The sequence below is a fragment of the Onychomys torridus genome, chromosome 14 (assembly GCF_903995425.1).
Source record: "Onychomys torridus chromosome 14, mOncTor1.1, whole genome shotgun sequence".
NCBI lineage: Eukaryota > Metazoa > Chordata > Mammalia > Rodentia > Cricetidae > Onychomys > Onychomys torridus.
The window spans coordinates 77,588,051-77,601,894 of NC_050456.1; the positions used below are offsets into that span (position 1 = coordinate 77,588,051).

At 43.0% G+C, this 13,844-nt stretch overlaps 1 pseudogene; it reads right to left on the bottom strand.

Moving 5' to 3' along the window:
• Positions 1–6,841: 6,841 nt before the first annotated feature.
• Positions 6,842–10,311, bottom strand: LOC118595302 (annotated as a pseudogene).
• Positions 10,312–13,844: the final 3,533 nt, after the last annotated feature.

Here is a 13,844-nt window from a genome sequence, read left to right on the forward strand (position 1 = left end):
GGGCTGCAGACTCAGCCCAGGGCTAAGATCATGAACTTCTTTTACAGACTACTGGAGTGTGGTTCCCAGCATCATTTCAGGTGACTCACAACTCCAGCTCCAGGGACCTCCCTGCACACTTGCACTCACATGCACACACACCATTAAAAGTGAATCTTAAAAACAAAACAGAAAGTGCCGGGCGGTGGTGGCGCACGCCTTTCACCCCAGCACTCGGGAGGCAGAGCCAGGCGGATCTCTGTGAATTCGAGGCCAGCCTGGGCTACCGAGCCAGATCCAGGAAAGGCGCAAAGCTACACAGAGAAACCCTGTCTCGGGGGGGAAAAAAAAAAAAAAAAAACAGAAAGAAATGATTCCTTCTTGGTCATTTCTGCTAAATTATATAGCGATCACAGAGATTATTTTAACGGACAAATGCTTAGATCTACCTTTAAAACATGACCTGTTTGATAAACAGATAACACTAATACATTGTCAAAATTGACTAAAGCTTTGGCTTTCTTCAAAGATTCACCCATTTTCAAATACATCTACCATCTCCTTATAAAACAAGTCCTCTGCTCCCTCTAAAAGAATCGAGTGACAGGAGCCATCCTTATTTAAAAAAAAAAAAAAAAAAAAAAAGCCTACTATTCCAAAGGACTTTAAATATAATAACCAAAAATTCAGAATTAGTTACAGAGTCTTCCTCAAAACATTAAAAAAGCAACAGATGATTTCATCAACTAAAAGAATAAAGGACATTACATCAAAGACTCCATCCTGCCTACAGGAAGAAGACTCTAGGTGGTTCTAACATACCACTGACTGCAAAACCCCGGGAGACAAACTTCTAGATCCGCATCCTCACATCAAACACGTGCCAGCTTCATTGAGAACAACCCAAGCGGACTTCAAACACTCTGCATGCTGCTTCTATTCGGCTCCCTTGACAGTTGGGGGTGCCAAGTAACCAAACATTTCTCCTGCCTCTTATGTTTCTTAAATCCTTCTAAAACAATATGTTTTAGATTTGTTTAATTTATGTTATGTGTATGACTCTTTTGCCTGCACCACAAGCAGGCCCGGTGCCTGTGGAAGTCAGAAGAGAGCATCAGGTTCCCTGGGATTGGAGTTACGTAAGGATGGTTCTGAGCGGCCATGTGGATGCAGGGAACCAAACTCAGGACCTCTGCAAGAGCAGCCAGTACTCTTAACTACTGAGCCATCTCTCTGGTCCTGGAATCCTTTCATCATTAGATTTTTGTTTGTTTGTTTGTTTTTGTTTTTTTGTTTTTTGAGACAGGGTTTCTCTGTACAGTTTTGTGTCTTTCCTGGAACTCACTTGGTAGACCAGGCTGGCCTCGAACTCACAGAGATCCGCCTGGCTCTGCCTCCCAAGTGATGGGATTAAAGGCGTGCACGACCACCGCCCGGCTCATTAGATAATTTTAGTTGCTGGTAATATTTAGCATTTCATCTCATATGATATTAAGTGATAAAATAATGCTCATTGTGGCTCCGGTGAAGTTCCATTGTGTCCCTTCACTAGTCATGACTTTGCCAAGGCTGTTCTCTGACCCAGAACACCTACCTTGCTCAAAGCTCATTTTCATATTTAAAACATTCAAGTGGTTTCACTATTTATAAAAATAAAAATTCTCATTTTTCAGTACAATTTGAATTTTTTTATCTAATTTTCCAAATTAACAAAAACTACTTCTAATCTTCCAAAAGAAACTCCATTTGAGGGGGGGTCCCTATATTTTAAATCCAAAGTATTACAGCCAAAGAAACTCTTTTCTAGCTAGATTTGGGTTAACTGTTTCCATCCAAATTATACAAAAGACATCGATCTCTAAAAATAACAAAAATCATATTTTATACCTTAAAACATGATGTTTCTTAATTAAATGAATATTTAAGATATCCTATAGTATAACTAGCTGGGATTTTAAAATTAATTAAACAAATTTGCATTATGCTACTAAAAAGGAGATGCATAACACCAAAGTAACTCCTACTAGAGTCCTGTTTGCATTCCTAACCACTAAAAATAAGAAATAAAATTTGAGGGCTAGAGAAGACAGCTCAGTGGTTAAGAGCACTGGCTGCTCTTGCAGAGGACCTGGGTTCAAACTCCTGACCTACAAGGTGCTTCACAACACCTGTGACTCCAGCTCCAAGAGATCTGATGGCCTCTTCCGGCTTCCATATGGCACATGTGGTATATATTTACACAGGCACACATATACACATAACCAAAAATAATAAAAATAAATCTCATGGTTGATTATTGCTACAAGAAATACAAAATTCAAATTTATAACAGATCTGACCTCCTGTTTTCTACCCTCATCATTAATAATAATTGTTGGTACATGAGGAAAAGACAATCCCGGTTAAAAGTTTTTTTGGTTTTGTTTGTTTGTTTCAAGACAGGGTTTCTCTGTGTAGTTTTGGTACCTGTCCTGGATCTCATCCTGTAGCCCAGGCTGGCCTGGAACTCACAGAGATCCGCCTGGTTCTGCCTCCTGAGTGCTGGGATTAAAGGTGTGCAAGTATTTTTAAAGAATACTATATTGGCCGGGCGATGGTGGCGCACACCTTTAATCCCAGCACTCGGGAGGCAGAGGCAGGCAGATTTCTGTGAGTCTGAGGCCAGCCTGGTCTACAGAGTGAGTTACAGGAAAGGTGCAAAGCTACACAGAGAAACCCTATCTCGAACCCCCCCCCAAAAAAATAAAACACTATATTGGGGCTGGAGAGGTGGCTCAGTGGTTAGGAGCACTGGCTCTTCTTCCCAAGGACCCAGGTTCAATTCTGTGCACCCACAACTATCTGTAACTCCAGTTCCAAGGGATTCAACATCTTCTGTCCTTCTTGGGCACCAGGCACACAGACGTGCACAGACATACACGCAGACAAACACCTATACACATTAAAAAAAAAAAAATCTATGCTACTACCCAATCTCTTCCATTAATGTAACTATTCACTTCTCCTCTAACTAAAATCTGGTACAATACCAAAATAATAAAACAGATCAAGTCAGTATCCAAATAAGGTTTAAGATAATTTAGATACTAAAGATCAATCTTCCCTAGATGGCAGTGGTGGCACTCACCTTTAATCCAAGCACTCAGGGGCAGAGCCAGGCGGATCTCTGAGTTCAAGACCAGCCTGGTCTACAGAACGAGATCCAGGACAGGCACCAAAACTACACAGAGAGACCCTGTCTCGAAAAACCAAATCATCATCATCATCATCATCATCATCATCATCATCATCACAAGTCCCTTTTGGAATGGCTTCACCAGCTGGCCCTCTCTCAGGAAAACTGCTCTCCTGCCTGCTACTCAGCCTCATCTCTATCAGATCCTGGGAATGGGCATTCCTAGCAGTGAGAGAAAGTTAATATCTGGGCTCTTTGTGAACAGATGTGATGCTTGGTCATTGGGGGACTGTGAAGGAAAACTTCTGACAGGAACCTCACCATCCACTGAACCTTCTGCAGAGCCAATTAATAAGTCAATTTGAGAGGTTGGAATGTTGCAAGTCCACAGCCAAGTTAGCTTGGGACATCTTTAGCTTTTTAAAAAGACATTATGTCTCCCTTCTGTGTGTGACCTAATGTGTTTGTGACCATTTGGTAAATTCTTTAGACTGTAGAAACAGACCCCTCATTCCCAGCCAACTAAACACCCCACACAACATCTCAGGACAATAGCAGCTGTAACCCATCAACCTTATGTTTCCACCAAGTGTTTGAAAAGCACCTTGATTTATCACCTTCTTGTTCTCTTACTATACAAACTTCATCAAGCTCTTACCACATCAGAGCATGGAATTTGGGGTGACCTCTGAATCTACTGAGACTCCATGGCCCCACAGCACCCTGCCACTTAGGCCTGAGTCTGGTGGAATTTCCAGCCCCACCAGCACCAGCTCCATCGTTGATGTAGTTTTTAACTAAGTCTCTATAGTTCTATTTACCAATAATAACTTGGGAGTCAGATGTTGGGGTGAAAACCTGCTAGCTCAGAGAGGCCAAGAAACAACCAGACGACCTTCCTTTTGGGCCAGAGACCCAGCAAGAGACCGTCTCTCCAGGAGTCCCAAACCAAAAAGACTGAGAAACTCCAAGTCCCTCCCTCCTCCTTCCTGTGCCTCTCTCTGTCTCCCTGGGCCCTCCTACTCTCTATGGCTAATTCCTGTCAACTAGTTGCTGGCTCTACCCTCCTATCCAAGGCTGATTTTATTAACACAGTCTCTGGTTTCACAGTGCAATCAAATATCCCAAAACAGAAGCCTTTCTTCTATAAGTTGCTTTGGTCATGGTGTTTTATCATGCAAACAGAAAAGTAACTCATACAGCCCGTAGCTCTAGCTGAGACTCCAGTCTTTATGTTGAGAGATGAGAGAGCAGAGATCCTGGTTTTAGAAGGATTGCTTCTGGTCTTTCCACGTTACTTGGGGTAGAATTTTGTCCTGGACAGCTTCATTATTTCGATGTTCATAATTTCTTCAGGTCTCTCATCATGAAGGGATGTTAAAATTTCTACATGCACTGAGATGATTCATACATTTCTGCCACTGTATCTTTGGGTTGAGTTACCTTTGTTAGTTTGCATGTGTCGAGTCATCCTCGCATGCCAGACATTACAACCAACTTGGTCATGATGTCTTTTTAGTGTGCTGTTGAGTTCAGTTTTCGAGTATTTCGTGAGAATGTTTTCATCTGCGTCTGTTAGGGGAATTGGTCTATAGTTTCCTTTATGTCTTATGTGCTTACTTAGCTTTGCCATCAAGATAACAGTGACTTTATAAGATGACATTGGCTGCACAGCTTGCCTCTTACCTTGAGGGCCCAGCTTGAGGAGCACCTACGTTAGCTCTGCCTCACACATCAATAGGAACCCAGTAGTGCATCTGCCTGCTCTTGAGCTTCTCTCAGAGAGACCAGTGGCTGTTTCAGTCTTGTTTCTTCATCTACAGTAAATCTGTTCAAACTCGTCACATCCTCTTGTTTCCGTTTCAGCAGGTCATACGCGGGTAGGAAATTATTCACCTCTTTTAGAGATTCCAATTTATTGGAATATAAATTTCCAAAACACTCTCTAAGATCTTCTGGATTTCATTGTTATCTATTTTAATGTCCCCTTTTCATGGCTAATATTACAAATTTAGGTCTTCTCTTTCTTTGGGTTAGTTTGGCTAAGACTTGCCAATCATATTGTCTTTCTCAACAAATCAACTTTCTTCTATTGATTCTTTATATTGTTTTTCGTCTCCTTCCTTTTATTTCTTCCTGTATTTCTTTTCATCTATTGACTAGCAGAGTTAGCTTGTTCTTGCATCTTTAAGATCTTAAGATGAGTCACTACATCATTTAATTTCTCTGTTATTTTAATGTAGGCACTCATAATTATAAACATCTCCCTTAGAACTACCTTTGCTGTATCCCAAAGGTTCTGGTAAGTTCTACTTTCATTCTATTTGATTTGGAGATTTTTTTTTTAACCTCTTCCCTGATTTCTTCAATGGTCCATCAATCCTTCAAGGGTGTATTGGTCAAGCTCCGTATATTTGCATAGCTCCTGTTGTTTTTCTTTGCTATTCATCTCTAGTTTTATTCCGCTAAAATCTGATAAGATGTAAAAAATTATTTTGACTTTTTTCTCATGTTTTAGATTTGTTTTAGGGTGTAAAATGTGGTCTGTTTTAGGGACTATCTCATAGGCTTCTGAGAATATTCTGCATTCTGTAGCTGTTATTCAATATTTTGGATAAATATCTGTTAAGTCCCTTTTATCTGTGATGATGTTTAATTCTGTAGCATCTTTTTTTTTGTCTGAATGATTTATCTATTGATGAGCAGAATATTGAAGTCTTGAAGTCATCTACTATTACTGGTTTTGGACTTGACTATCTATGTCCAGTAATGTTTGTTCTATGAAATAGATGTCTAAACAGCTAGACTAATTTTGACTTTGAAGTCTACTTTATCAGATACACACACACACACACACACACACACACACACACACACATATGAACAAACACTACTGGACATAGACAGTCAAGTCCAAAACCAGTAATAGTAGATGACTTCAATATATATGTATGTGTGTGTGTGTGTGTGTGTGTGTGTGTGTGTGTGTGTGTGTGTTGTTTTCAGCTGCTATTTATTTGCTTGATTTATCGACATCCATCTTCTCACTCCCAGCCTTCTGATGTCATTGCCAGTAAAGTGCATTGCTGGGAAAACAGCAGTGGGATCTAATCTTTTAACATACAGATGGCCAGTCCGGGTCTTTTATTTGAGTAGTTAACACTGCTTATATTTAGGGATAATCATGACTGAGGTTTGCTGATTCCTGTCATTTTGTCTATTCTTTTCCTGGGTTTTTTTTTGGGGGGGGGGTGTCTTTTTAATTTTTTATAGTTTAGCATTTTCAGAGATTCATATAATGAATTTAATCATTCGCACTCACCATCTCCCATCTCACCCCACCCCGTCTGCTCCCCCTCTTCCATTGTAACCCTTCTTCTCAACACATCCCACCTCCTACTTTCGTGCCTGTAAGTGTTAGCTGCCCAAGCATGGCTGGGAAGCTGTTCAGTGGAGCAAAGACAACTTTACCACCAAAGAAAATGATTCCTGGCCCCCTGCCACCAGCAAACATTGATTTCCAGTTGTCCCCCTGAGAGAGGTGGGGGGTCTCATGAGTCCCTCTACTATCCATGAATTATTATTATTATTATTATTATTATTATTATTATTATTATTATTTTAAGGTGTGTTTTATTTTAATGACTGATCTATGTCAGGCCACTATGCACAGACATGAGGGAAGCTTTATTTCTGGGTCTCTTCCTCCTTGGACAGTCTTGATCTCCTCCTTCTTGGCTTGGAGATGCTCCTCCTGGAGCTTTTGTGCTTCTTTGGTCTTAGACCTGTGAGCCTCAGCCTGGTCAGCCAGGAGCTTCTTGCAGGCCTTGTCTGCATCCAATCTGTAGATGTGCTCCATGAAAATCTGCTTGTTTTTTAATACATTCCCTTTGACCTTCAGGTACAGGCTGTGAAACATATGGTAGTGAATCTTCTTAGACTCGTGGTATCTCCTAAGAAGCCAGCACAGGATTTTCATCCTTCTCATCCAGGTCACTTTCTCAGCCATTCGAGCATTGGCAATACCCTTCCACTTCTCTATGCCCACATGGCTGCCCTTCCATCGAGCCAAAGTGTTTGTCTGGCATCGAGCCCAGGAATGGACAGTCACAGGCTTCCAGATGATCAGCCCATCTCTGTTCAACTTCCAGATCTGCTGGAAGGAGTTCATTGGCAATTTCATTGGTCTCATTGGAGTCCCACCAGACCTTTTTATCACAGTGGAAGACACAAGAGGCAAGCCTCTTCTGAAGCCTGGAAATACTCACGGCTGTGGACAGACGCAAAAGGAAAGTTTATGCAGGTCTTATACAGATAACCACAGCCACAGTGAGTCGAGGTTGTTGGCTGCGTCATGACCTTTCTTCCCAACCCCAGCTCTTGTAATCTTCCTACACCCTCTTCTGCAATGTTCCCTGAGCCTTGAAAGGGGTAACAGAACTGTCTTGTTTAGGGATGGCACTCCACTGTCGCTTACACTTGGCCAGTTATAGGCTTCTGCATTAATTGCCAGCTGATGTAGTAAAAAGGTTCTCTGACAGAGACTGGGCCAGAACTCATCTGTGGACAGAAACAGGAATGTCAGAATGCAGTTTGACAACACGTCCATTAGGTCCCCCTCCAACCCCCACCTCAGCTATGGCCTCCCCTATTTTTATCACCTGTGTCCCCTATTCAGAGTGGGGGTTTACTGGCTGACAAGGGTGGACAATATTGACTCTGTCCTAGGTCTCCTTTGTGCATTTATTCTTCTCATAAAATTCTTTCCTGTGTATGGATGAAATAGTCTTGTTCCTTCTCTCTGTGTAGGATCCATTCACGTGTCCCCTGTACTCTTGGCTTGGAGGTAATAAACTGCTCTAACCTGTGCTTTGCCTGAAATGTCTTTATTTCCATGTCAACTTTCGAGGCTAACTTGGCTAGGTATAACAATCTTGGCTTCAGACCTTGAAATAAATCATTCCATGCTTTTCCTGGCTTTTAGGGTCTCTGCTGAAAAGTCTGATGTTATTCTGATGGGTTCAGCTTTGTAAGCAAGTTGGTGTTTTCCTTCGGCAGATTTTATTGTTTTTCCATGTTTTACAGTCTTAACATTTTGACTACAATGTGTCATGGAACATTTTTTCCTCTGGCCATATCTATAGTTCTAAATGCCTCTATCCCTTGGGTGCCCATTTCTTTCCCTAGATTTTGGGGATTTTCTGCTGTACTTTCATTGAGTAGATTTTCTATGTCCTTAGGTCATGGTGAGTGTGTGTCTGCATGTGTGTGTGTGTGTGTGTGTGTGCATGCTAGAGGTGAGAGGTCATCTAGGGTGGCTTACCAATGTGCTTCAGGATCTTCCTGTCTCTGTACACACCACACCTTCTTGGCACTGTGGTTACAAATGCATGCTTAGTCACATGGTTTTTCCATGGGTTCTGAGGATCCAAACTCAGGTTCTCGTACTTGTGGGTCTTGTCACTGACCCTCTCCACAGTACCACCCTTGATTTTTCTATGAGTTCTCTTTCTGCCCCATGGAGTCCTCAGTTTAGTCCCTGATCACGTCCTGGATTTGTTGTGAGTTGTGGTCATGTTTGCTTATTTTTTTGGGGGGTGGCACTTTCTTGTTGTTTATTTTTGGGACTGTAATTTAATTACATTCCACACTTCCCTTTTCTCCCTGTAAATACTTCCTATTCTTCTCCAAATTCATGGCCTCTCCTTTTCAATCAATTGCTATTGCATGCATGCATAGATTTATATATACATATATATTCCTTAATGTAACCTGTTGAGTCCATACATTACTTGTGTGGTTTGGGGGGGCTGACATTTGGCACTGGACAGCCAGTTGGTGTGCTCTTCCCTGGAGAGGGCTACTTCCGTTCCCAGCTTCACTCTGTTGCCGTAGATCTTGGAGTTCCTGTGAGCTTTTCCCTGGGCAGTTTGATGTGTTTGTTGGTGCCATCCTTGTTCAGCTCACATTTGGGCAGTCACGTTGGTGAGACTTTATGGGTGTCACTTCTGATATTACTAGGAGACACAATCCCACACAAAGTCCCTGATCCTCTGGCTCTTCCTATCATCTTCCACAGTGTCCACTGAGCCTTAGGTGTGGCGGTGTTTCTTAGATGTATCCACTGGGACTGGGCTCCACAACTCTGCATATTGATTGATTGTGATGATCTGCAGTGGTCTCCATCTGTCACAAAAAGAAGTTTCCTTGATGAGGGGTGAAGAGTACACTTCTGTGGGTGTAAGGATAAATGTCTATTGACCATTGACAGGGATTATGCTGGTTTAGTAAGTTAGTGGTTGTAGATTCTCCTTCAATAACCATGATTTCACTAGCACTGAGTAGTTTTCTAGGTTTCCAGTAGTTATCAATGCTCTCCTTCTTATTGAGCCAGTCTTAACCAATTAGAGCTGTTGGTTACCACCGAAGTACGTATACCACTACTGTCCCCAGTAGGGTTATCCTCCTATACTGGTCATTTATGTAGTTTCACAGGCATCATAGCTAGGTAGGACTTTTGGTTTCCTCCCCACTTGGAAGCTTACATGGTGCCTTCTGGTACTATGAAAACTAGTCCACAGGAAGGGGGCATTCAGATCAGTTCCAGGCCAGGGGTTTCTGGGCCCTGTTTCTAAAGTGCATGGCATCTTCAGGGAAGGGGACTTACTTCCACCTCTGGGGGTAATGAAAGGCAACTAAAAGAGGCTCTATGTTTTGGGAGTCTCTTAGACAACCTTGGCCAACATTCAAAAGAAAGCTTCTCATGTCTTGTTAGGAGGGCGCTCCATAAGCCCAGATGAAAAAATTCATTTAACCTAAATATGTTTATTTATATACTAAAGTACATGCATTTTAGGTTTGGGGGTGATAAATAGTCAATATTATGATTCCTTGTGGCTTTTCAGCCATTCATATTGTTATTTTATCTACCTCCCTCTTCCCCCACATTTATCCCTGCTCCCTCCCCAAAGAGCCCCATTTCCCCTTTTCCCCATCAGATCAGTTGTGTCCCTGTTACTTCCCTCGACCTCCCCGTCCCTGAAGAGCCCTCCTCTTTCCCATTTCCACCGTCATCTTATCTCACCTCCTTTTCTATTCCACGAATACTTCAGTTTGGTCTCTGACCACGTTCCATAGTTACTGTGAGCTGTGGTCATGCTTAGTTTTTACTTTATTCTCTAGGTAATAGATAGTTAGATTGCTAGACAGACAGACAGACAAGCAATATTTTCTCAAACTGTCTTTCATTCTTTATGCTCTTTCCCCTCCCTGATGGCATCATCTACTGGTGATATTTTTACTGGTTTTTATTTAATCATGTTTTGCTTCCAATATTTATTTTCAGTGTGTTTTTCAAAAACCTCAATTTCCCTGCTGAATTTCTTATCCAGTGTGGCCAATATCTTCTCTCTTATATGACTTTCTTTCCCATATCCTGAGCTTGTCCTGCGTCATTCATCAGCTGTTTGTTTCCTCTTTGAAGTCACTGATCATTTTTGTAAGTAGACTTTTGAATTCTTTGTCTAGCATTTCAACCATTTCTGTATCTTTGTGTTCAGAACCAAGGAGTTAGGATCTTTTGGAGGTGCTGGGTGGCCTTGTCTTTTTAGTGTTTCTTGGTTTGCAATTTGCTGCACTGTTGGTTTGGATAGCTCTCCCAGCATTATTTGGGGAGTTTTCTTAGTGAGGAGTCTACTCTTGGGTACTCAATTCCCACTACCACCCAGAGAGGGGAAACCAAACTTCATTTAGGCTGATACTAAACCCAGACTAGTCAGGTGTCAGGTGTCCTCCAGAGCTGTCTTTGCTCTGGGAACATCTTTCCCTGTATAGCAGTGTAGCAGAGCAGACTGGAAGTTACAGAGCGAGAACAAAAATGAATTTATAAAGAAGAAACTGCACGATACCAGAAAGGACCAGCCTTTTTTGGCTGGGCTCTGATGCTAGTGCAAAGGGAGCCCTGTTGCCTGCCTCTTCCCCAATCGTTGCTTATGATCCCTTTTTCCATTGCTTGACACCTTTTCTTATTCACTTGCAAAATGAGTGTGTTAACAAGAACTTGGTCTAAAGTGGAATTTCAAAGAGCAAGCTATACCAAGTCTCCACCCTACAAATCCCACAAAGAATTTCTCCAAGCCTAGAAATTTTCCATCCATCACCCCTGAGAGGTTCTTTCCTCTTCTGAAAATGGGAAATGTTCTTCTATGAAAGACTCTACTCCATTTTCCCAAACCCGGACTTAAATACCATCTTGTCTACCAGTCTCTTTCTCTTGTTTTATTTGTTCCTCTCCAGAACCCTGCCCAAAGAAACACCAGGCAGTAGGACCTCCAGGGCTTGGTAACACTAGGGGCCTCTGTCACCCATCCTTAGCTTTGCAGCCAGTGGGCAAGACAGATTCTCCCATGCTCCTGAGATTCACCAGTTCATTCACACTGGAGCGGCCCAGGTGCTAACCAAGGGACATCCTCTGGGTGTGCTGAGGGGTAGAGGAAGCAAAAGAAACACTAACAGCTGCTCAGACTTAGTCTCCATGCTTTTAAATCCACAGAGCATTGAACATCCTGGGGGAGGGATGAGGCCATAGAAGTCCAGTGCTTAAGGAAGCTTCAGAGTTCTGAGTCCCACCTGTAAACTGTGCGGCAGAAAGGTAGATCCAGATGTCACTCCTGACTTCAGGTGATGAGGTCATTTCCTAGCCTCATAGGGCCATGCTACTGACCTCTGTACTGTTCAATGCCCGGGCCCAGTCTCCTGCTGTCTAAACATCTCAGCAGCGTTCAGCCCTTCTCCTCCCCACCACTGCTTCTCACAGCTATTTCCTGATGTAATAGGCATGGATTGGAGTACCAGGGCACCCAGCCAAGTGTCCCAGGGACATGTGTTGAAATCCCCAGTTTCTTGTGTCCAAGGGCAACAAACTAGACTGAAGATGAATGGTTAGAAAGAGAAAGAGAAAGTACTCCTGAGAATGGGAATAAGCTGGTGAACTGAGGAAAAGGTCCAAAAAGTGCCGAGCCATGAGGTGTGTGACCCTTTATAGGACATTCACATAGCACTCACCCCTTCCACACTTGTGTATCCGGGGCTTTTCTCATGCATGCTTCATTTGGTGTATGAAGCCATGGTGAGAAAGGGCATCCAGTCTTCCTCCGCCACCTGGCTTCTTCGAGTGATGTGGTGTTATTGTTGTTGTTGTTGTTGTTGTTGTTGTTGTTGTTGTTGTTATATGTATGGCTGTTTTACTTGCATGTGTATCCATGTACCGTGTGCAGACAGTGCCCACAGAGACCATAAAAGGGAGTCAGATTCCCTGGAACTGGAATTGCAAGCAGGTGTGTGTAGCCATGTGGGTGCTGGGAGTTGAAACATGGTCCTCTGGAAGAGCAGCCAGTGCTCCTAACCACTGAGCCATTTCTCCAGCCCATCATATGTCAATCCTAATGTTGCCATTTTTTTTAGTCTCTGCTCATTCACCATGACACTCTAGGGCTGTGGCAGTTGGCCCCAGGCTACCTGCCTGGGTCATTGTCAGACCCTCAGGGTGGGTCAGTCTTAAATAAGCTCCAGTCACCTGTGCCCCCACAGCCCTCTGAGAAGCACCCAAATGGGTCTCTGCCCAGCTGCTGCCCAGTCATAGAGGAGTCACAGTCTCACCAAAACCTCCAGCCTGATGGAGTCTTACAAGAACGGTGTGCTCGCCCTGTAGGTGGAATTGTCCATCTCTTTTCAGTGGGCCTGCCAGGCCGCCCATGTAGAGCAGTGGTTCTCAACCTTCCCAAAGCTGCAACCCTTTGGTGTAGTTCCTCATGTTGTGGTGACCACCCCCCTAACCATAAAATCACTTGGTTGCTACTTCATAACTGTCATTTTGCTACTGTTGTGAGTCATAATGGAATGAAAACATCTGATCTACAGGATGCCTGATATGTGACCTCCAAAGGGGCCACAACCCACAGGCTGAGAATCGTTGATACCGATGGAGCTTCCACAGCCAGGGCACTACAGCCAGAGTCTGTGCCCTTCTTTCTTCCAGAGACCCTTCTGTTTTTCTGGACTTCTCAGCTGTCCTGCCACCCTCTGTGACTTCTGATGCTCCTCGCTCTTTCTCTCTTTGGAATGGAGTCTGCTCTTAAATGTTGTCTTGAACCCTTTCTCACTCACAAGAAGGCAGCATCCAATCTGCCATATTACCCCACAGAAGCCTTTGTTGTCTTTTTACTAGAGGCCATTCTAATTGAAGTGAGCTACATCCTTACAGTCTGATTTGCATTTCCCTAACAATAACACCGAGCAAATTCCTGTGGACTGTCGGACAGGTGCACACCTCCTCTTGACAATGTCTATTGAGAGCTCTTGCTTGTTTTTAAGGATTGTGTGGGGTTTTTACTGACTTGTTGGAACTCCTTGTAAATCTGAGATATTAGCCCTTATCAGGAGTGTGCTTTCAAACAGTTCTTGTATGTACTCTTTACGGTCATCGCCTTTGCTGTCCCGGAGCTTTTCGGTTTGCCGCAGCCCCGTATGTCTACTTTTCATTTGCTGCCACAATCCTTTCCCAGTTCAATGTCATGGTGTATTTACACCATGTTTTCTTCTAGTATTTCCATAGCTTTTAAGTCTTTGGTTGACTTTTTGTTTGGAGGAGGTTATTATTAATCAGACATATATGATCAACTCAGGGGGAGGT